The sequence below is a fragment of the Rhinoraja longicauda genome, chromosome 16 (assembly GCF_053455715.1).
Source record: "Rhinoraja longicauda isolate Sanriku21f chromosome 16, sRhiLon1.1, whole genome shotgun sequence".
Classification (NCBI taxonomy): domain Eukaryota; kingdom Metazoa; phylum Chordata; class Chondrichthyes; order Rajiformes; family Arhynchobatidae; genus Rhinoraja; species Rhinoraja longicauda.
This window is the reverse complement of record NC_135968.1, coordinates 13,821,410-13,844,725: the sequence shown is the minus strand read 5'-3', so window position 1 is coordinate 13,844,725 and position 23,316 is coordinate 13,821,410. Positions and strand designations below refer to the sequence as shown.

The window sequence follows — 23,316 nt, the reverse complement described above, 5'->3', positions numbered from 1 at the left end:
GAGTTGGAACTTAAGAATAGGGATTGAGAACACAAAGTGCTGAAATAACTCAGCGGGTCAGGCAGCATCTTTGAAGATCATGGGTAGGTGACGTTTTGGGTTGGACCCATCTTCAGGCTGATCCCAACCCAAAGTGCAAGATTCTAGCATGTACAGTTCCTTGTATCTACATTTTAAGAATAGGGATGTTTTGTTGCGATTGTAAAGTTTGTTTGGTAAGACTGCACATGGTAAACTGTGCACAGTTGTGGTTCTCTTACCTAAGAAAGGATATGGTAGCATTGGAGGCAGTTCAAAGGAGATTTACCAGCGTAATTCCTGGGATGGGATGGTTGTCGTTCCAAGAGAGGCTGGACACTTTGATCAATAATCGTGATCAATAATCCTTGATCATTTAGAAGAATGAGGGGTAACTTTATGCAAACATATAAGCTCCTCTAAGGCCCTGACAGGTTAGTGGTTGAGATGCTTTCACTAACGGGAGAGCCACAGACAATTGGTCATAGTTCCAAATAAGGAGCCACTGACTTAAAACTGATGTGCATTGAAACATTTCTTCCCTCAGGGGATAATGAATTTCTGGAATTCTAGGCCCCAGGTGGGGGTGGAGACCAGATCTTTAGACATATTTAAGGTGAAGATGAATAAATATTTGAACATGTGCGGGGATCGCTGGTTGGTGTGGACTGAAGGGCCTGTCTCCGCACTGTATCTCTGAACTAAAAAAATGAAACTAGCAAAAAAACTATGAGCGTTATAGGAAACCCGCACGAAAGAGTGTTTGAAGCCAATATAGATGAACCATAATCATAGTGAAAGGCGGGACACACTTGAGGGGCGTGGTGGGCTGCTACTCCTCCTATTTCCTGTGTTCTCATGAATATCACGGCAAAACAAGTTCATTGGGCTGAACGGTCTCCAAGAACCATGGGGTTTCTATGAAATAGCATTAAGTGAATAAAAGATCGACAAACTTTCGTACAGGATGGTGCCCAAATAACAGCTCCAATAGCAGCTTCATTCATCAGTCATTCCACCAGTTGCTTACAAAATCTTCCCTTGTGCACGCTTAGTTGCACAGTATCAGCACCAGAAAAGTAACTCATTGATGGAGTCGTCCTGAGAATACAATAGGACCTTCTGTCAATGCAAATTTTTTCTTTTAAACGCAGTGCAGAAAGGCCTGTCTGACATTTAAATTGCTTTATAATGTTGATTTACAGAGGTTGATTTCATTTCTTAGCATTTATATTTATTTCAATGAGAACCGTAAAATGGTGATTGCAATATTATCAAATATTCCGGTGTCAATTTTATCTGGTTGCCTGTCAAGGGTATTAGTAAAGGTCTTGCAAGAGATCTTAGAAAAACAATCATTCAAGGTCAATGCGAGTGAGTGGAATGCAAAGTCATTTATGTTCAATGTGTTTTATGTCTTACAAATGTATTCCTTATTGTTTGGACGCAAGTTATGGTGTAATTGATTTTTACATCCTATAACATTCATTTTTGTTGAAAAGATGTTTGCCAACAAATGTAATTCAAACAGGAACATGAAATGAAAAAATTATTAACTGTCAAACAGGTCATGCTGCAAAATGAGTGAATTAAAATGGTGAAATGGATTCATTTCTAAAATAGCTTATTGTCAAAATCAAATGAAATAATAACAGGGCATGTGTAGAAAGGAACTGCAGATGCTGGTATATGCCAAAGATGGACACAAAGTGCTGGATTGGGCCAGTGGGTTGGGCAGCATCTCGGGAGGAAAAGGATGGGTGATGTTTCGGGTCGAGACTCTTCTTTTTCAGAATGGCAGAGCGTGCTGGAAACGGTGAGTGGTCAGACAGCATGTGCAGAGAGAAGAACAAAGTTAACTGTTGCTATCTGATGACCTTCCAAAAGAACTAGAAAAGTGAGAAAGCATGTTTTGAGGTTGCAGAGTGAGGAAGAGGTAGAGAGAACAAAGGGAATGTATTTATTCACAAAATGCTGGAGTAACTCAGCAGGTCAGGCAGCATCTCGGGAGAGAAGGAATGGGTGACGTTTCGGGTCGAGACCCTTCTTCAGACTGATGTCAGGGGGGCGGGACAAAGGAAGGATATAGGTGGAGACAGGAACATAGAGGGAGATCTGGGAAGGTGGAGGGGACGGGAGGGACAGAGGAACTATCTAAAGTTGGAGAAGTCGATGTTCATACCACTGGGCTGCAAACTGCCCAGGCGAAATATGAGGTGCTGTTCCTCCAATTTCCGGTGGGCCTCACTATGGCACTGGAGGAGGCCCATGACAGAAAGGTCAGACTGGGAATGACACTGGAGGAGGCCCATGACAAAGGGAATGGGAATGGGAATGGGACAAATGGAATGGCTGTGTTAGGGTAGAGTCCAAGATTGCCTAGGTGTCATAAATGTTGTTATGTCATCTGTGAGGGTTCTGATTAGCCCGATTAATTAAAGTTGCTTTGTCCGGAGGGAGTGCAATATGGAGAAAAGAACATAGAAAAAAAATAGGTGCAGGAGTAGGCCATTCGGCCCTTCGAGCCTGCACCGTTGGAATTCCGAGAGATAGAATGGAGTAGTGGCTGGAAACCGGATTTCAGCACCTTCAGTTTTTATTTCGCTTTTTAAAAACAATTTGAGGCTTGTTCGCAGGGGAAGAGTAACCTGTAGAAAAAAAATGTAAATATATGGTTTTGTAAAATATTTAATGAACAATTGTGTTGTTAATTCTGCCAAGCTACCATCTCTGAGATATCCCGTCTCCAGCTGCTAATTAACAGTCAGGTACTTCTCTATGTAGGATACAGGAGTTTACGAGGGATGAGACCTATCCCGGCCAGGAATTCGAGAAAAGAGAATAAAGCGGTCCATCCACCAGAGCCCAATTCCTGCCCTTTAAAGATGACAATTTGAGTTGAGTTGAGTTTAGAGATGCAGCATGGAAACAGGTCCTTCAGCCCACTGAGTCCACAGTGACCAGCGATCACCCGTATACTAGGTCTATGTTATCCACGCATCATATACAATAGGGACTATTTACAGAAGACAATTAACCTACAAACTTGCATGTCTTTAGAATGTGGGAGGAATCCTGAGCACCTTGCAAAATCCCCCACGATCACATACAAACTCCACAGACAGCACCCTTAGTCTGGATCAAACCCAGGTCTCTGGCACTGTCAGGCAGTAACTCTACCGTTGCGCCACCATGCCACTGGTGACATTTATTGCTATTTTGTTGTGTCAAAGTGGGTTTATCGGATGGAAACATAACAGTCTGTAAATTATGGAATCTTGAGCGAGAAACAAAATACTGGGCGAACTCAACGGGTCAGGCAGATCTGTGGAGTAAAATTAGACCCCCAAATGTCATCTGTCCATTTTTCCTCCATAGATGCTGTTTGATCTGCTGAGTTTGCCACCGTTTTGTTTTTTGGGCTTATCAGGTATTTTTCAGGTGGAGAATTTTAGGTTGCACCTCCAAGTTTTAGGGTTTCAGCAGGGAGTACTGTCATAAGGTCATAAGGTCATAAGGAGCAGAATTAGGCCATTCAGCCCACCAAGTCTACTCTGCCATACAATCATGGCTGATCCATCTCTCCCGCCCAACCCCATTCTCCTGTCTTCTCCCCATTACCGCTGATACCCGTACTAAACCTGTACTGTCTGCTTCCAAGGCTTTTTGATGGAACATGGCCTTTCGGATCTGTTGCTCAATAAGGTTGGCAAAGTTGAACCAAGTTGCCCACAAACATTATGTATAAGAAAATAACTGCAGATGCTGGTACAAATCGAAGGTATTTATTCAAAAAATGCTGGAGTAACTCAACAGGTCAGGCAGCATCTCGGGAGAGAAGGAATGGGTGATGTTTCGGGTCGAGACCCTTCTTCAGACTGAGTTAATGCCCACAAACATTGACGTGATACCAATCAGATAAATTACTTTGTTGGTAATGAGGTCAGGATACCAGTGAGGAAACCTTTAAAAGGATACTCCCCTCCATTGACTGCATCTACACTTCATGCTGCCATAGAGAGGGCAAAAATCAAAGACCCACCCTAGTCATTCTCTCTTCTCCCTGCTCCAATTAGGCAGAAGATACAGAAGCTTAAATACGTGCACTACGAGTCACAGGAACAGCTTCTTCCCTCCTTTATCAGTCTTCTGAATGGTCCTTCTATAAGCTAGGGTACTGTCTGATTTACCTCTGTCCCATTGCAAACATTGGACTTTGTCTCTGGAACTGGTGCGCTACAATGCTGAGAACAATATTCTGCACTCTGCAGCTTCCCCTTTGTTCTATCTACTGTACTTGAGTTTGACGTGTTTGTATTTATGTATAGTTTTTGCCGATCTGATTGGATAGCCTGCAGAACTAAGTTTTTCACTACACTTCAGTACAGGTGACAAAAATAAATCTAAACCAAAACCTAAAATTATGTCATGGGATTTTTGAGCATGATAGGGCAAATCATGCCTCAGTTTACATGCAATTACTTTATTAGGCGATTCAACTTTGAAATATTGACGAGCCCTACGCTGAACTTATCAACATCAATGTCAGCAGTCAGTATTATAAACTGGGATCTACTGTTTCAAGTTGACCTGCACTGTCTCTGAATAATTAAGCGCAGGGACAAAATTGCTTTTATAAATCTGGCAACCATATTCCAATTTTTAGATCAACACAAAATGCTGGAGTAACTCAGCGGGACAGGCAGCATCTCTGGGTAGAAGGAATGGTGACGTTTCGGGTCGAGACCCTTCTACAGACTGAGAGTCAGGGGAGAGAACAACACAGAGACATGGAAGGGTAAGGTGTGAAAAGAGAGATCAAAGGGGGCGAAGTTCAAGGAAAATGTAAAATCGATCATTGTTACCTAGGGAAACAAGGCATACAGAGATAAAATTTAATCACATTTTTAGAAGTCACACAAATTAGGATTTAGAGTACCAATTTTATTTCAGCTAAATTTCACTGAATACAATCACTAATTGGCACAAAAAATGAGGAATATATATAGCGTTTGTACTTGGTTTATAAAAGCAAAGCAAGATAACCACTTTGGACCTGCGATGTAGAATGGAAATTTGTATATTTTTATTCCAAGATACATAATTCCGAAGAAGAATCTGTATTGTCATCAAGAAAGTTAAAACCAATGGGTTGGATATAATTTGTTAGTATTGGTAAGAGATTCAATTCACGTAACTATGAGGATCGCTTTTGACTCTGCGAGCTTGATCAGCCTCTTTTTCTTTTATATATCAAGCCATTTATCATGAAGCAGTTCTGTCCACCCCTTTCCATTTTTGTTCTTCTTGAATGTACACGTTTTTCTTTTCTCTTTGAGTCTCCCAGAATCAGTAAAAATGATAGATGAAGGAATTAGCTCCAAGTGAACATTTGCAGGCTGGGAGGTGGGAACAAGGAAGGGATCAATGAGTCTTTGGTTTATGACTTGAATTAGCTACCTGGAGTGCTTCTTAGCACCCTTCCTCCACACTCCTCCATGGTGGGAAATCACACAAGAGATGCATGCTTGCATGTAAGGCATATTCTGCTGCACTATTCACCTTGGGAATAGTCCCCTCTCCAGACTTCATTTATGTAACCATAAAGCTTTTTATACTGCACGCATCACCCAGAGTTTAGTTTTTTTTCTGTTTAAACTAAGATACAGCGCAGAAACAGGCCCTTCGGCCCACCGGGTCCGTGCCGACTAGCGATCCCCGCACATTAACACCATCCTACATCCACTAGGGACAATTTTTTACATTTACCAAGCCATTTAACCTACAAACCTGTACGCCTTTGGGATGTGGGAGGAAACTGAAGATCTCGGAGAAAACCCATGCAGGTCATGGGGAGAACGTACAAACTCCGTACAGACAGCACCCGCAGTCGGGATCGAATCCGGGACTCTGCTGCTGCATGCGCTGCAGGTCAGCAACTCTACTGCTGCCGTGACCGCGCAATCTTTTATGCACAGCAGGATAGTAGAGCATGGACCTCCAGCACCCTGCTGCTTTGACACATATACTCCATGCATTAGGATTCCCATTGCTCCAATGGTCCCACCTCCATTTCTGCAATACTCCCTGGATACTGCATTGGAATGCTTACGAGCAATTAGGATGGGACTTTGAACCAAGAGTCTTCTGATTCACAGATAAAAGAGCCATCAACTGGCACACACCTATCACATGTAACAGCCCAATGTTGTCGCCCAGAGGTTAGTGCTCTACCCTTTGGCTCAGTGCCAAAGACATTTAATTCAATGTTATTGCTCTGTAGTACTTTGTTGCGGCAATATATTGCATTGTCGACCTGGAAGTTCCCCTTTCTAATCAATCGGTAGCTGGATGGTCAGATCTTTAAACGGAGACAGGTGTCCTCAATAGTCATAGTTCTGATCAACAAATCGGTCCTGTGATGGTCAGAGTTGAGGTTTGACCTCCCAACAGCAAGCATTCGAAAAGCCATTAACTGCAAGCCTCCAGTTCCAATGTAACACCTTCCCTTCAACTAATTCTGCAGGCTGACAATGATCCATATCCATTGGTATTTGAGATAATTAAAGAACTTGTTTTGCTGGTGAGTGCAAGCTAAAATGTCAACAATCCAGCATTTTGCTCTGATTATATTAATATTTAATTTCAGAGCGGCGCAGAGAAAAAGCCTCCATAACCTTTCACTAAATTTAAAAGATTTGCCAGAGGGATTGCTGAGATTTCCGATGTTTGTGTCTTTGCTATTTACTTGAGGGAAACTGAAATAGACTCCATTTGGAATTACTTATGCGAGAAGGGAATGACCTTTTGGTTCAAAATTGAAAAGAGAAACAAGCGGAAAGTGGAAAACCTCAAGACTGCCCCTTTCAACATCCTAATTAGTTCAGAATGCTGTATTTGTCGGATTTCAAAACTCTGAATAAACTATTGCTATGACTCTGCTCCGAAGCCATCAGTGAAACAAATGTTATTAGAAGTGCTGGCACTGCTGCGCAGAGCATCTTTATTTAAAGAGAACCAACATTAGTTCTTGGGAAACGAGGGATCTGGATTCCCGAAACTCTGCAGGTTAAAATGGATAGCTCCTGAAAACTGACACAGCAGTTAACTAGCACATTTCCCTTCTCATACCTATAGCATGACAGCTTTTGAGTTGCTTGTATGATCATTGCTGAGTGGTTGTGTGTCAACAGGGGCAGTGGAGGAGCCATATCATCAGGGAACAGTGCCATATAAGTGTGCAGGAAGGAATTGCAGATGCTGGTTTACCACCGAAGTAAGTCAACGGGTCAGGCAGCATCTCTGGAGAAAAGGAATAGGTGACGTTTCGGGTCGAGACCCTTCATCAGACTCGACTATTTTTAATCTTATGATGACGAATCTGAAAGAGGAAGTATGGAGGTGTGTAAAATACCGCCACCGTATGTATCTCTGTAAGAAAATTAAAGGTTGTGAAATTAAGTCAGGTGGATTGAGTTACAAATCTCTTGTTTTCTAACTGAATTGTGGAACGCGGATCGGAGCATCATTGACAGGTGAGAAAGTGCAGCTGACAGTTGTATTTGGAGCCACACTGTCCCAAATACATGTAAACGCAAACGCCTGGCTGTGCATGTATTTACTGAGAGACCATGTCTGTAACTGCATCCCTCTGGGATGTACTGCAGAGATTGCAAATTCTTCCCTGTTCTCTGCCCCCTGCTCCTGTTCCTCATCACCATTTTAATTTTGCTCCTTTTCCTCCTCTCCTCCCTTCCTTCCTTCCTTCCTTCCTTCCTTCTCTTCATCCGCCATGTATCTCAATTGTGCAGCAGATCACAACTTGCAGCAGACCTTGGGGGCAACTACTGTATCTTAACTGTCCTCTAAAATGGCCGATTAGCCAGCAACATCTTCATCGAATGAATGTAAAATACCACAGGAGCTAAAGCATCTCATTCAAATTGCTCATTGGATATCAAGCCACAATGTAACTGATAGCCCAGGTGCCATTATGCACAGATTCTTAGAGTGGCTGAAGGCTTACATTTCTAGAACTACAAAATAACCTGAAGTGGTTTTCTGACATTGAAGAAATTTTGAAAAATAGTCACTATTATTGTCTGGGAAAATGGGGAGAAAATCTGTGCACCTAAAACTGTAAGAAGCAAGAATGTATTTACCAAATAACCTGTGTTCACGGAAGGATAAATGGTACTCAGGATATCAGGGGAAATTTTTTTCAAAGTAGTGCCACAATATCTTTCATGAATCTGGTTTAATGTCACACCTGAAAAGTAGTATCTCCCACTATGCTGCACTCAAATAATACTACACAGGAGTGTAATGTGCTCAGTCTCTGAGTGGGATCTGCATCCATATCCTAAGTGAAAGTATGGCCTTTACCAACCAGGCCTTTGGAATACGCAGAAGACACGGGTTACAGATTTTGAGGTGACCATTCCAGTTCACTTGGTTCCTTAAATGAGCCCATCAAAGCAAACCTTAGCTCTGTATGAGGGCTATTTCCTGTTGCTTGGGACTTGCTATGCCAAATAGTTAATGCATTTCCAAAGCCGACAGTTTAGTGAAATCGGTCAATTGTTCAGTGCTGTCCAGTGCTGGTTGTTAGATTGTACAAGTAAGGACTGCGGGTGCTGGTAAATACAATAACGGACACAAAATGATGGAGTAACTCAGCAGGTCAGGCAGCATCTTTGGAGAACATGGGTAGATGATGAGTTTGGTCTCAAAATTAATTCTGACAGCACCGCACAAGCCCACTCCCCCAATCACCAAGGACAGAGGAAGCACATGAGAAGATAGTCCAACCAATTCACATACTCTCCGAAGTAGGAAACCTATTGCCATTCGTTATATCACCTTTTTTCTCCCAAGGAAGATCTTGTTGATCAGTGTTCTTCCATCGTAAATGCTTCTTCTCTCTAACTCTTTCAAAGGAATTCATTCTTTGCTCTCTTTCTTAGTTGTGCCTAAATTACATGAAAATCTAATCATTGGCTTCTGCGTTCTGCTTTTGCCTTCTGAGTTGGTTGGCTTGGAGCAGCTAACAAGACTCCAGATGTGTTCCTTAGCAGTTATATTAGAGTACGATTTCTTCCACACATAGGTGAACTAGTCACGCATCATTTGTATCGATTTTTAGGTTTAGATTTAGAGATACAGCGCAGAAACAGGCCCTTCGGCCCACCGGGTCCGCGCCGCCCTGCGATCCCCGCACACTAACACTATCCTACACCCACTAGGGACAATTTTTACATTTGCCCAGCCAATTAACCTACAAACCTGTACGTCTTTGGAGTGTGAGAGGAAACCGAAGATCTCGGAGAAAACCCAAGCAGGTCACGGGGAGAACGTACAAACTCCATACAGACTGAACCTGACTCTCCGGCGCTACATTCGCTGTAAGGCAGCACTCTACCGCTGCGCCACCATGCCGCCACCAAATATCGGAGTCATTTAGCCTACTGTGAACAATTTAACAATCCCAAACCTCTCGGACATTGGCTATTGGCAAAACCACTTTGAAGGTAGTAATTTCTAGATTCATGTATACAGTGTATTGGGCATGGTGAATCGCACCGCGGTTATAGCTGTTTAAGTTGTATTTGTCTGAAGAAGTGTCCCGACCCATCGCCTGTCCACTTCCTCCACAGATGCTGCCTGACCCACTGAGTTCTTCCAGCACTGTGTTTGTAATTGATTGAAAATTTCTAGAAAGATTTAGGGTTAGCATTTATATTTTTAAAATGTGTGAGAACACATTGACTGTCATCTCCACCTTATAAAACAATCTTCAAAAGAATCATGAAAGAAAGGGTCTGTAAATTTCCACCATTGTTAACCTACGGTGCTACTTGTCTTCAATACCAGCATTATCATAAACAATTACCAAAAGAGATTTTTAGCACAATTCTGATAATTTTCTCATCTCATGCAATCAAGAAATTGTCACATCTTCAAACCAAAGTAACAGGAAGTGGCTGTAGTTTCACTCTCTACTTGAAAATGGTGGCACCGCGGTAGAGTTGCTGCCTTACAGCGCCGGAGACCCGGGTTCGAACTCGACTACGGGTGCTGCCTGTACGGAGTTTGTACCTTCTCCCTGTGGCCTGAGTGCGTTTTCTCCAAGATCGTCGGTTTCCCCCCACACTCCAAAAACGCACAGGTATGTAGGTAAATTGGTTTGGTAAATGTAAAAATTGTCCGTAGTGTGTGTAGGATGGTGTTCATGTGTGGAGATCGCTGGTCAGCACAGACCCAGTGGGCCGAAGGGCCTGTTTCCACACAGTGTCTCTAAACTAAACTAAGCTAACTAATCTAAACTAAACCAATTTCTTAATGAATGGCAAAAATATCAGCTGGTGAGTTTCATAATTGGTCATTCAAATTTACTTTGAAACTGTGTTCAATTTATCACTTTTTAGGAATGTATTTCTCATTGTTAATGCTCTCCCTACCTCAAGAATGAATAAACAATAAATTAACTGCATTTTACAGAATGAGCAGTAAATTAAACGAAGTTTTGTGCAATAAGCAATAAATTAAATTAAAAGTTAATTACAGGGCATGAAGTAAAGTTAAGCATTAAAAAGTGAGCAATAAATTAAACTTGGTTAGAAAATAGTGTGAAGTTAAACTAAATATTCTAGAACCTGGAATAGATTAAATACAAAAGTATAAGTAACATGACAAGTAATATGTTGAAAGAATGAGCAAAATACAGACCTATTATTGAAGACTGAGCAATGAATTAAACAAGACATTTAAATTTGGGCATTAAATAAACAATTAAGTTTAGATTTGCGGAAAGGGGAATGAATTTGCTATAGAATTTAAGAAAGTACAATACATTAAATTAAGTGTTACAGATTGACCAATGGACAATTACTGCAACATAATTTTTATTCGTAAGTCAATCAAAAAATGATTATTATTTCAGTAACTACATTTTGCTGCCCTCTATTTCTTAATCAAAAGGGCATATGTCTTTTCATGCAAAGAGCATACAATAAATATTCACATTTAGATGGTAATTATTAACTGGAAAATGACAGCTGATTTGTCCTTTTATTGATTCGGTGGATATGGACGTTGTGGGCAGAGGCAGGATTTATTGTCCATTCCTAACTCTCCTTGAGGAGGTGGTGATGAGCTGCTTCTTGGCCTCTGCATGAATCAAAGCTCCCGCAGTGCCTGACTTCAGGGACGGACATTTAAACCCTGTGATTGAAAAGTACAGCATGGAAACAGGACCCTACGGACCACCAAGTCCACGCCAATCATCGATCACCCATCCACAATAGTTCAAGTCATAGTGTCATACAGCAAGGAAATAAGCCCTTCGGCCCAACTCATTCGTGTCAACCGAGATGTCCCACTAAGCTAGTCCCATTTGCCCGCGTTTGGCACATATTCTGCTGAACCTTTCCTATCTACAGTATGTACCTGTCCAAGAGTCTTTTAAATGTCTTTTAAATAGTTCTATGTCAGCCCACTTTCCCATCCACTCCCTTCATAATAGGGGCAATTTACAGAGGCCAATTGGGCTACAAACCCCCCAATTCTTTGAGATGTGGGAAGAAACCGGAGCACCCATAGGAAACCCTCACGGTCACAGGGAGAATGTGAAAACACCACACCGACAGCGCCCAAAGCCCGCAGGAGCAAACCCCGGTTTCAGGCACTGTAAGGCAGTAGCTCTACCAGCTGCACCACTCTGAAGATGAAAACGTGGCAGTGTATATCCAAGTTAAAATAATGTGTAACCTCCAGGTCATCCAATTCCTTGCATCTGTTTTCTGCTTACCTCCTTGTGCAAGCGGCCATGTGTTAAGAAGGTGCTTTCACAAAAACCTCACATTGGGTCAGTCATGGTCAGATCCAGGCCACTACCTGGAATTGCTGCCTACTGTTCGCACACAAGGAACTGGCCCAGACTTACAGAGCCAACCTTGCTGTCTCTCCGAATGCTTGAGTCAGACAGCGTGGTCTGGATGAAAGCATACTGTTGGGTTGCCTCACAGCCTGGTGTGGGAAGCAGGACTGCCCAGGACAGTAAAACATTGCTGAGATTTGAGGACGTAGCCCAGTCCCTCACATCCCATCCCATCATCGACGCCGTCTACACTTAACGTTGGCTTGGAAAACCAGCCAGCATAATCAAGGACCTGCCCCACCCCAGTCATTCTTTCTTTTCCCTGCTCCCGTCCGGTAGAGGTTGAAACTACAAAACTCAGAAGCAGCTTCTTCCCCCTCTGTTATCAGGCTACTGAACGATCCTTCCATAAGCTCGAGTACTATCTGATTTACCTCTCCTTCCATTATGGTTATTGCACGTTGTCTATGGAACTGATGCACCACATGCACTACAATACTAAGAACTATATTCCGCACTCTGTGTCTTTCCCTTTGCTCTCTCTCTGTTGTACCTGAGTGACTTGATAGTTTTTAGGTGTGGTATATCTGATCTGTTTGGATAGCATGCAAAACAAAGCTTTTCTCTGTACCTCAGTACACTTGGCAATAATAAACCTGAAGCCTAAATCTAAACCTTGGTCAGATGGTGCAGAGATGCTGCCTCTGAAGCATTCATGACAGACTCTGGCAAAAGGCAAAGCGTGGGAGAGGAAGGGAAGGGCTGTGGCCAACAGCAATTTTAGTAACTGTTGGGCTAAATACAGTGATTTCTACAGGGATCGGTACCAAGGCCCTTGTCTTTCCTGATTTATGTCAACAATGTGGATTTTAATGTACAGAGAGTGATAGATGTCTGGAATGTGTTGCCAGGCATGGTGGTAGAGGCAGGTAGGATAGTGTAATTTAAGAGGCTTTTAAGGTGGGCACATGGATATGCAGGGGATGGATAGATTCTTGATTAGTACATCTGTCAGAGGCCATGTCAGTGGATATTTTTAAGGCAGAGATAGATAGATTTTTGATTATTACAGGTGTGGAGGTTATGGGGAGAAGGCAGGACAATGGGGTGAGGAGGGAGAGATAGATCAGCCATGATTGAATGGCGGAGTAGATTTGAATAGCTGAATGGCCTAATTCTACTCCTATTCCTTATGTCCTTACGACCTTATGTTATGGATCACATGCAGGCAGAGGCGATTAGTTTAAATTGGCATCATGGTCAGCACGGACATTGCAGGCTGAAGGGCCTGCTACTGTGCTGTACTGTTTTATGACCTATACTCTAAATGTAGGAGCTGCGATTGAGAAGTTTGCTAATGAAACCTAAACTGGAAGTGTGGCTGATACTGCGGAAGAAAACTCCAGGCTGCTGAGAATCATCTGTGGACAGAATGAGAGCAAACAAGAGACAAATGGCGCATTTTCATGTCATGACTTGTTAGATAAACTGGTCTCAGATAACAGTCCACAGTTTTGTTTGCTTCTGTTTGAATGTTTTCACAAAAATCAAATGGTATGAAATGTGCATTCATTTCAGTGCGGCACCAAAGATTGTGGCTGAGAAGTTAATGAAAATTGTCAAACAAACTCTGAAAGAAACAAATCATGGAATCATAGAATCTCACAACACAGAAACGGGCCCTTTCCATCCATCCGTGATGCCTGTTTGCGCTACTGCCATTTGTCTGCATTAGGCCCATATCCCTCTATGCTTTTCCCATCTAAGTACCCATCTAAATGCCTATTAAATATTGTAGTTACTGCTGACTCTACCGACTCCTCTGGCAGCTTGTTCCAGGTAACCACCCCCTCTCTATGTGAAAAACCTACCTATCAGATCCCGTTAAATTTCTCCCCTCACATCTTAAACCGTTACCCTCTAGTTCTACAATCTCCTGCCCTGGGGAAAAAAAGACTGACCCTCGATTCTGTCTGCGACCCACATAATTAAATAAACATCTACAAGGTCACCCCTAAATTTCCCATGTTCCAGTGAGAATGAAGCCAGCCTATTGTTTTCTAACCCCCCCCCCCCCATTTCAGGTGACATCCTGGTGAATCTATCCTGCAGTGTCTATTGCTGCAACATTCTTCCTGTAGTGTAGGGACCAGAGATATGCCTGCTGTCTAACCAATACTTCAGTTGCAACATGACATTCCAACATGCCTTTGAAAGTGAGCAAACCAAATGCCCTCTTCATTACCCTACCCACCCGAATTGCCTCTTTCAGAGAGCCATGAAACTTGCTCCGTCTGTACATCAATGTTCCTTCGGTCCTGCCATTTACTCTGTATGTCCAACAGGAACTTGACTTCCCAAAGTGCATTGCCACACACATGACTAGATTGAATTCCACCTGCCACCATTCGCCCCAACTTTCCAACTGATCTATGTCACGTCGTGTCATTTAACAACCGCGTCACTATCTTCGACTTCACTCATTTTTATGTTGCCTGTAATTTACCAATCAGTACAATTTACATTCTCATCCAAGTAATTTTTATATATTACCACCAACAAAGGTCCCAGCACTTATCCCCATGCTACACCTCCTGTTACAGACTTCCAATCATAAAAACACCCACCCCACTACCCTCTGCCTTCCTACCACCAAGCTAGTTGAAGGTCAGAAGGAATAGGAGTAGAATTAGGCCAAACGGCCCACCAGGTCTACTCCGCCATTCAATCATGCCTGATCTATCTCTCCCTCCTAAATCCACTCTCCTGCCTTCTCCGCATAACCTCTGACACCTGGACTAATAGTTTTGGATCCAGTTTGCAACCACACCTCAAATCCCTTGTGGATCAAGCCCACCAACCTTAATCAGAAGCCTTATGGAGTTCGTGAGCACCAAACCATGCTGAATCCATCTTAATCAGTCCCTTCCCTTTTCCGAGTGAACATAAGTCCTTTTCCTCAGAAGCTCCCTGCAACTGATGAAAGGCCCATTGGCCAGTTGTTCTCAGGCTCATTCCAACTGCCCTTGTATGTAATCCTACAGTTTTCTTTACCACACCTGTGGCTAACGGAGATGCAAAAATTAACCAGAGATGCAGAAATCTCACCATTCGCCACTCTTGCTTTCCTTCGGGATGGATCCTGTCCGGCCCTGGGGATTTATCCACCTTAACATGTACTAATATTTCCAAAGCTTCGTCCATCCTGATACAGACATGCTCCAACGTATCAGCTTACCCCTCCCTTAATTTTATAGCCTCCACTTCCTGCTCCCTGGTGAATACCAATGAGAAGTAATTTGGTGAATCTCTTTGAACGTTAATGCGGAGTTCAAATTTAACAATGAGACCGGCATTAACAACTGTGCTGGATGGTGCCATATTCCCACACAAGTTGCACTCCCGCTGAGTTACTAATACATATAAGGCTCATACTGTAATAGTGCTTAGTTGCAGAGCAGAGATAACTGAAGCAGAAATGAAGTCGTGCAGAGAAATAAATCAAAGCCAGTTTCTGTGTTGTTAACACTACCTAAAACAAAAGAAATTCCGGAGTGATGGCTGAAGTATGTGATGCAAAGAAATATCTTGTGAGAACTGGAGATAAAATCAGAAGTGTCCATGTACATCACGATCCTTCAATGGTGCTTTCTGTTAATGTGCTCGACCCATTTCAGTCCATTTCAAGTGACCATACTAAGAAGTTATCAATTCCCTTCTTACATTAATCAACATTTACTCTTCAGAAAGCATTTATTGACCATTTTCCAACTCTATAAATGGGCCCTCTTTGGCTTGGTTCTGCCATCAATGCATGTCTCTATTAACTCCTCAGGATTTTAATTTAACCTTGGCCAATTAACTGTACCTCCGGCTATAGGATTCATGTTGACAATGCCATAATATTTCAATATGAAGCTCTTCCACAACGTGTCCTTAACAAACCTAACATAATAAACTCCATTTAACATAATCTTACATGGTCATGTACCGTAATTGTACCTGGAAATTTGTCTGATTAATTCATTCCTCTGAAAAATGTTTCCTGCACTTGCTCTGAAATGATATGCTTTTGTGTCATAACAGACATCAAAACTGTTGAAAACCAAAAATAAATAATTTGATGGTACTTTCATCACTTTCTGTATCTGAATTCTGACATCATAACCTTGACAAGAGGTCTGCAAATGCATTTTCTTTTGAATTTTTATATTTGATGTTACAATTGTCTTGCTATATGAAAGCAGCCTTCCATTGCCTTTGTAATGCAGCCACTGTCTGTATTGCCAACCGAGGACTGCGAATTTCTAATAAAGGCTTATGGCCTGTGACCAAAGTGGAAAGTTGTACCCAATAGAACTGAAGCAACCTTTTTGCTCCAAAGGTAATCCCTCAAACCTCTTTCTCATTTGCGTGATGCAAATGCAACTTAATTTTTGCCCAACCATCATCCTTTCCAGGACAGATTACATCTTCCAATTCGAATGACAATTCGAATGATAGAACAGCACAGTACAACAACAATGTCTGTGCCCAAGATGATGCCAAGTTAAACTAATCCCCTCTGGCTGCACGTGATTTATATCTCTCCATTGCTTGCATATTTACGTGCCTATCTAAAAGTCTCTTAAACGGCACTCTCGAATCTGCTTCCACCGCTGCCCCTGGTAGCTTGTTCCAGGCACCCATTACTGTCTGTGTAAAAAAAAAACTTCCTTCTGTACATCTCCTTTAAACTTTCACCCTCTGAACTTAAAGCTATGCCCTCTAGTTTATGACATTTCCCCCCTGGGACAATGGTTCTGACTGACATCCCCTATCTGTGCCTCTCACAAATTTAAATACTTCTCTCGCAAACCTCTTCTGCACCCTCTCCATCCTTCCTATATAAATGTTGTCCTGAACAGCACACCTGTGTTAACAGGGCTGATCTCTACCCCAACACCGGCATCAAGGCCAGACATTGGGCTTCCAGCGCTGGCTTTGATCCATTCCAGCAACAGCATTTTCTGCCCAAGTTCACAAGTTATAGGAGTCGAATAAGGCCATTCGGCCCAACGAGTCTACTCCGCAATTCAATCATGGCTGACTGCCTCCTGATCCCATTTTCCTGCCTTCTCCCCATAACCCTTGACTCCCGTTCGAATCAAGAATTTGTCTATCTCTGCCTCAGCCAGCTCTTCATCGAGGGCAATATTACAGCTGAATCATCTGGCAACCTCCCAGCTCTGCCTGGTTACCTGCAAGCACCTAGAAAAGTGCATGCACCTTAACGAAAGCAGGCTGAGAATTTCAGAGATGCTGCTGGTGTAAATCTATTGACTGAATGAGTTTGTGTCTTGCAACACAAGACTGAGATATAGGCTGATTCGAGGCTAACTCCACAGCTGGCTACCTACTGACTGCATTATACATCACCCGATGACAAAGAAGTACATTTTTCATGTGAATGTACTTGACAACTGAGGAGAGATGATTTTATTTTCAAAACTGACCTGTGAATTTTGGATGAAGTAGTTGTGATGGTCACAAGACGGCAAACAATTAGCAACGTCAGCTAAAATTCTCTGAGATTAAATAATTTCAAAGAATGCTTCTACCGAATTGGAGGAGAACGTTACAATCAATGAACGTGTTAGAATTTATAGGCTTAATTTTTAGATCTATCAAAAATTACTTGCATACGATGTAAGTGAAAATTTACAGGTCAAATTTACATAAACGCTCACAGTTTTTTTCCTAAGGTGGAGGATTCTGAACCTAGAGGAAATAGGTTTAAGATGAGAGGGTCATAAGGGGAGACTTTTTCACTCCATCTGCTCTTCACTCTGCTTTGACAAGGCCACCAGCATAATCAAGGACCAGTCTCACCCCTCTTCTCTCCTCCCCCATCAAAGTACAGGGTTAAAAACGCATGCCTCCAGATTCAGGGACAATTTCCTCCCAGTTGTTATCAGTGAACTGAGCCGTCCTCTCACCTGATAAAGTGCGGTCCTGACCTCTCATCTACCTCATTGGATACTTTTGAATTATCTTTTATCGGACTTTATCTCACACTAAAAGGCGTGCCCTGTATCCCTAATCTGTACACTGTGAATTGCTTGATTATATTCATGTATAGTCTTTTCATTGACTGGATATTACGCAACAAAAATGCTTTTCACTGTACCTCAGTGCAAGTGACAATGAGAATAAACTAAACTAAACCTTTGGGTGAAGAAATGTCTTCATCTCCATCCAGATTAGGCGATTCCTTATGTAGAGGCAGTGCCCCCTGGATACGCACGCCTCAGCCAAGAAAGGCATCAACTCTGCCTTTGCTCGGTCATGTGCTGTAAGGATTTTGTGTGTTTTAATGGGGCCACATCTCATTCTCCTAAATTCAATTATCATCAATCTGCTTTATCTCTCCTCAGGTGACAAGTCCACATTGAATCTGGTGAAGCCTCGCTCCTCTCCCTCTAGTGCAGGCATGTCCTTCTTTAGACATGGATACAGATCCATATGCAATATTCACGAGGTTGTCTCACACGGGTTCTACTTGATTGTAGTAAGATTTCTCTACTTTTTTTATTCGATCCTCTTGTGATGAAGGTTCCGGGATAGTGTATAGGTCCAGGCTGCACTCCTGAGAGCTGCCAAACTACTGGAGAGGGTGGAGAGGAGACTTATCAGAATGGTATTGGGGATCAGGGGTTCAATTAATTGGAGAGTCAAGAGAAGCAGAGAGTCCTCTTAGATGAGTGAATTTTAGTGGGAAGGTTGAGTAGAGTAGGCCCAGTCGAGATGAATACAATTATGGAAGATTTCAGTTTAGTTGAGTTTAAAGATACAGCATGGAAACAGGCCCCTTCAGTCCACCGACGTAGCACCGACCAGCGATCCCCGCACACTAACACTACGCTACACACACTAAGGACAATTTACATTTATATCAAGCCAATTAACCTACAAACCTGTACGTCTTTGGAGTGTGGGAGGAAACCAAAGAACTGGGAGAAAACCCACGCGGTCACGGGGAGAACGTACAAACTCCATACAGACAAGCACCTATAGACAGGACTGAACCTTGGTCTCTGGCGTTGGAAGGCAGTAGCTCTACCGCTGCTCCACCGTGCCACGTGAGATAACGTGACACTGTTTCTCGGGACCAAATGAAAATAATCAGCAGTGAAAGTGAAGGAGACAATCTTGTTTCCTCAGAAGGTCGTTATAATCTGTAACGTACCATTGGAAAGGATGGCAGCGGAAGATTTAGTAGTTTGTTTCATGGGTGATATAGATAATTGCTTGAAATGGAAAAATGCCTTCGGCTTGGGGAAAATCAGGGCATTGGGATTAATTAGATGGCTCTTACTAAAGAGCCAGGCATGATGGGCCAAATGATTTCTTGCTGAGCTGTACCATTTGAATAACCTTGCCACCAAGGGACCATTGTACTACAATATTCTCAATCTGAAGGAACATTATTGAGGCATAGACCTGCTGGCCAAATTTTCTCCTTTGAGCATGATAAATATAATATGAATTATCTATTGTTACTAGATTACACCCTCAAATAACTCTCAGTAAAATTGTCAAACATAATTGCTCTTTCAAATATTCATATGAACACAGCCTGCTAATTTTACGCATTTCACAGGTAAATGGGATTAGCTTGGATAGGGCATCTTGATCAGCATGGATAGGTGGAGTCATGGAGTGTGTTTCATGCTCAAAGACAATGACTCTATGACTCTATTTCATTAAATTTTAATGATAGATCACAACCACGGATTTTAGGCTAATTGGCAACTCTTTTCCTGAGCAGTTTGATGACATTGGCTGTTTCATGGCAGCACAGCAGTGCAACTGGTAAAGCTGCTGCCTCAAGAGAGAGCTAGATTTAGTTCTTAGGGGTAATGGGATCAAGGAATATGGGGGAAAAAGCAGGAACCCGGTACTGATTTTGGATGATCAGCCATGATCATATTGAATGGCGGTGCAGGCTCAAAGGGCCGAAAGGCCTACTCCTGCACCTATTTTCTGTTTCAATGTCTCACAGCACCAGAGATCCCAGTTCAATCCTGACCTAGGACACGTGTGGAGTTTGCATGTTCACCCTGAGACCTCATGGGTTTCCTCTGGGTCCTCTGGTTCCTTAATAGCTCCCAAAGATGTGCAGGTTTGCAGAATAAAGTCCTCGGTCATTTATCTCAGCCAACTAATCAACCAGCATGTGATATGGATGAGTGAGGAAACCAGAGCACCTGCCTGAAACCCAGCAGTCATAATGAGGATGTTCAAGCTCCCTACAGACAATATCTGAAGTCAGAATTGAACTCGGATCCTTAGACCTGCGAGGCATCAGGCTAAGTACTCTGCCATTATTTACTAGTTTTGGATTTATCATTGACATTCTCAATCTGAATGTAAGATTCCATCATTGTATAACAACTCCAGAAGGGCCATTTGCGTGAAATTACTAATTAATCCATTTTCTTTACACTTGACCATTTCTGAAGTAACCAGTTCCTTACCTATGCCCACAATTTCTCTCGGAAGCTGCTTTTTCTAAAAACTATTTTTCCAGTTGGATTAGTCCAGTCTATTTGAAGATCAGTTAGATTTAATCAATACAACTTTAAAAAGTCTAATCAATTTCTAATTTAAGCTTTGTTGACTAACAGGCACAATACTAACTGTAAATCTTTCAGGAAATATTATGCCTCCATTCTCACAACAGTGGAAGTCTAAAATCACCTAATCTAAATCGTTCTACATGACAGTTGATTTTTACCTCTTGACATGATATGCTGAAGATCCCTTTGTCAATATCAGATAGGGTTGAGGTTGTGGGTGTAATGGATTTTTCTAAGGAATGCAAAACTTAAATGATAATAAAATTAAAATAAATGTTGCAATTAGTTTAGTTTAGCTCAGTTTACTATTGTCACGTGTACCAAGGTACAGTGAAAAGATTTTTGTTGCGTGTTTTCTAGTCAAGGAAAAGACTATACATGATTACAACCAAGCTGTCCACAGTGTACAGATAAAGGATAGTTACAGAGATACATAAAATCTTCCACATTTAGTGCAAGATAAAGTCCGACAAGTCTGATTAAAGATAGCTCAGAGGTCTCCAATAAGGCAGGTGGGAGGTCAGAACCGCACTCTAGCTGGTGAGAGGATGGCTCAGTTGCCTGGTAACAGTCGGGAAGGAACAGTCCCTGAACCTGGAGGAACGCCATTTTGAAACACTCTTGCCCAAAGGTGGAGGGGAAGAGGGAGACATGACTCCCGGCAGATGACAGTCACTTCCCTCCTTCATGGGCCACCTGCCGACACCCAGGAGCAAATGAGCCTTCACCCTTCCTGACTGTATTGAAATCTGTCGAGACAAAGAACCGGAGATGTCGGTTTATACCAAAGATAGACATCAAAGGGCTGGTGTAACTCAGCGGTTCAGGCAGCATCTCTGAAGCAAAAGGATGGGTGACATTTCAGGTCGGGACACTTTTTCAGACTGAAAGTAGGGTGTGGGGGGAGGCATTGCCTTGGTAGACCCCATGGTTAGCACGCAACAAAAAGCTTTTTAGTGTACCTCGATATACGTGACAATAAACTGAACTGAAACTGAAACTTGTTGGCCAGGGAAGGTGCAAGAGACAGGGAAGTCTCAAGAGGGAAACAATGTGGAGAACTGTGCAACTGGTTACATGATGAGAGTGGAGGAAGGGGGCAAGGGAAGAGAGGAGAGGGGAGAGGAGGGGAGTGTAAGTAGAAGTTTTGACTTCATTAGAGGATTCAACGTTCATATCGCTGGGCTGCAAGCTACCCAAATGAAATATGAGGTGCCATTTCTCCATTTTGCGTGTGGCCCTGACCTGACTGCAGCAAGCCTGTGAATGAACGTGGCTCCTCTCTGCACTCCACTTACTCTGCAGCTAACTGTAGCTCTCGTTCTGATTGCACTACATCTGCGGCTGACTGTAACTGTTTGTTCCAATTGTAGTAATTGTTCAGCCGACCATAAATTCTGTCCAGACGGTAGTAGTTCTGTGGCTGGCTGTGGTCACTGTTTGGAGTGTAGTAACTGTGAAAATCCCAAACAAAATCTACAGTTGCTGGAAAAAAAAAATACTGGTAAAACTCAGCAGGTCAGACACCTCCGGTTCTGACACAGGGTCACAAACTTGAAAGATTTAAGAAACAGTTGGACAGGTACATGGATAGGACAGGTGTGGAGGATTATGGACCAAGCGCAGGCAAGTGGGACTAGGGTAGCTGGGACACTGGTTGGCCGGTGTGGGCGAGTTGGGCCGAAGGGCCTGTTTCCACACTGTTTCAATCTATGACTCTATGACTCTATTAACTCTTTCTCTTTTCGCAGATGTGCTGGCCTGCTGAGATTTTCCAGTATTTTCTGTTTTTGTTCCAGTGTTTTGGCTGTATCCCATTCTAACCATTCTAATCCCGTTATAGCCTGTCCTGACCACAACAACTCTGTGTCTGCAGCCCATCCTCTGACCACTGTAACTCTGAGACTGTAGCCCATCCTGACTACAGTCACTCTGTGACTGTTATAGCCTGTCCTGACCACTGTAACTCTGTGATTGTTATAGCCTGTCCTGATCACGGCAACTCTGTGACTGCAGCCCATCCTGACCACAGTCGGCATGGTGGCGCAGCGGTAGAGTTGCTGCCTTACAGCGAATGCAACGCCGGAGACTCAGGTTCGATCCTGACTACGGGCGCCGTCTGTACGGAGTTTGTATGTTCTCCCCGTGACCTGCGTGGGTTTTCTCCGAGATCTTCGGTTTCTTCCCACACTCCAAAGATGTACAGGTATGTAGGTTAATTGACTGGGTAAATGTAAAAATTGTCCCTAGTGTGTGTAGGATAGTGTTAATGTGCAGGGATCGCTGGGTGGCGCGGACTCGGTGGGCCGAAGGGCCTGTTTCCGCGCTGTATCTCTAAATCTAAAAAATCACAGTCACACTGTGACTGTTATAGCCTGTCCTGACCACTGTAACTCTGTGACTGTTATAGCCTGTCCCAGGAGATGGACAAGGACCTCAATGAATATTTTGCACAGAGAATGGTGAGTGCCGGGAACACACTGCCAGAGGTGGTGGTGGAGGCAGATACAATAGTGGTATTTAAGAGACTTTTAGATAGGTACAAGGCTATGCAGGGGTTGGGGGGGATATAGATCACATTCAGGCAGAGGAAACAAGTTTAACCTGGCAACATGTTCGGCGTGGACATCGTGGGCCAAGGGATGGGCAACGAGCAGACTTGCATCTCACAGGCTACCTCCTGCTCCACTGTCTCCGGTGCAACCATCCATAAATGTTGGAAGCTTCCACAGTCATGATGTGGAGTGGGGATATGTCGTCAGTTGGCAATGGGAAGGAACTGTGGCACAACTGATAGGG

General features: G+C 42.9%; 1 protein-coding gene across 3 annotated transcripts in view; it reads left to right on the top strand.

Annotated features, from left to right (window-relative positions):
• The window catches only part of LOC144601244 (catenin alpha-3-like), a 928,496-nt gene that overhangs the window by 776,104 nt on the left and 129,076 nt on the right, over nt 1-23,316 (top strand). The gene's annotated exons all lie outside the window — the stretch shown is intronic.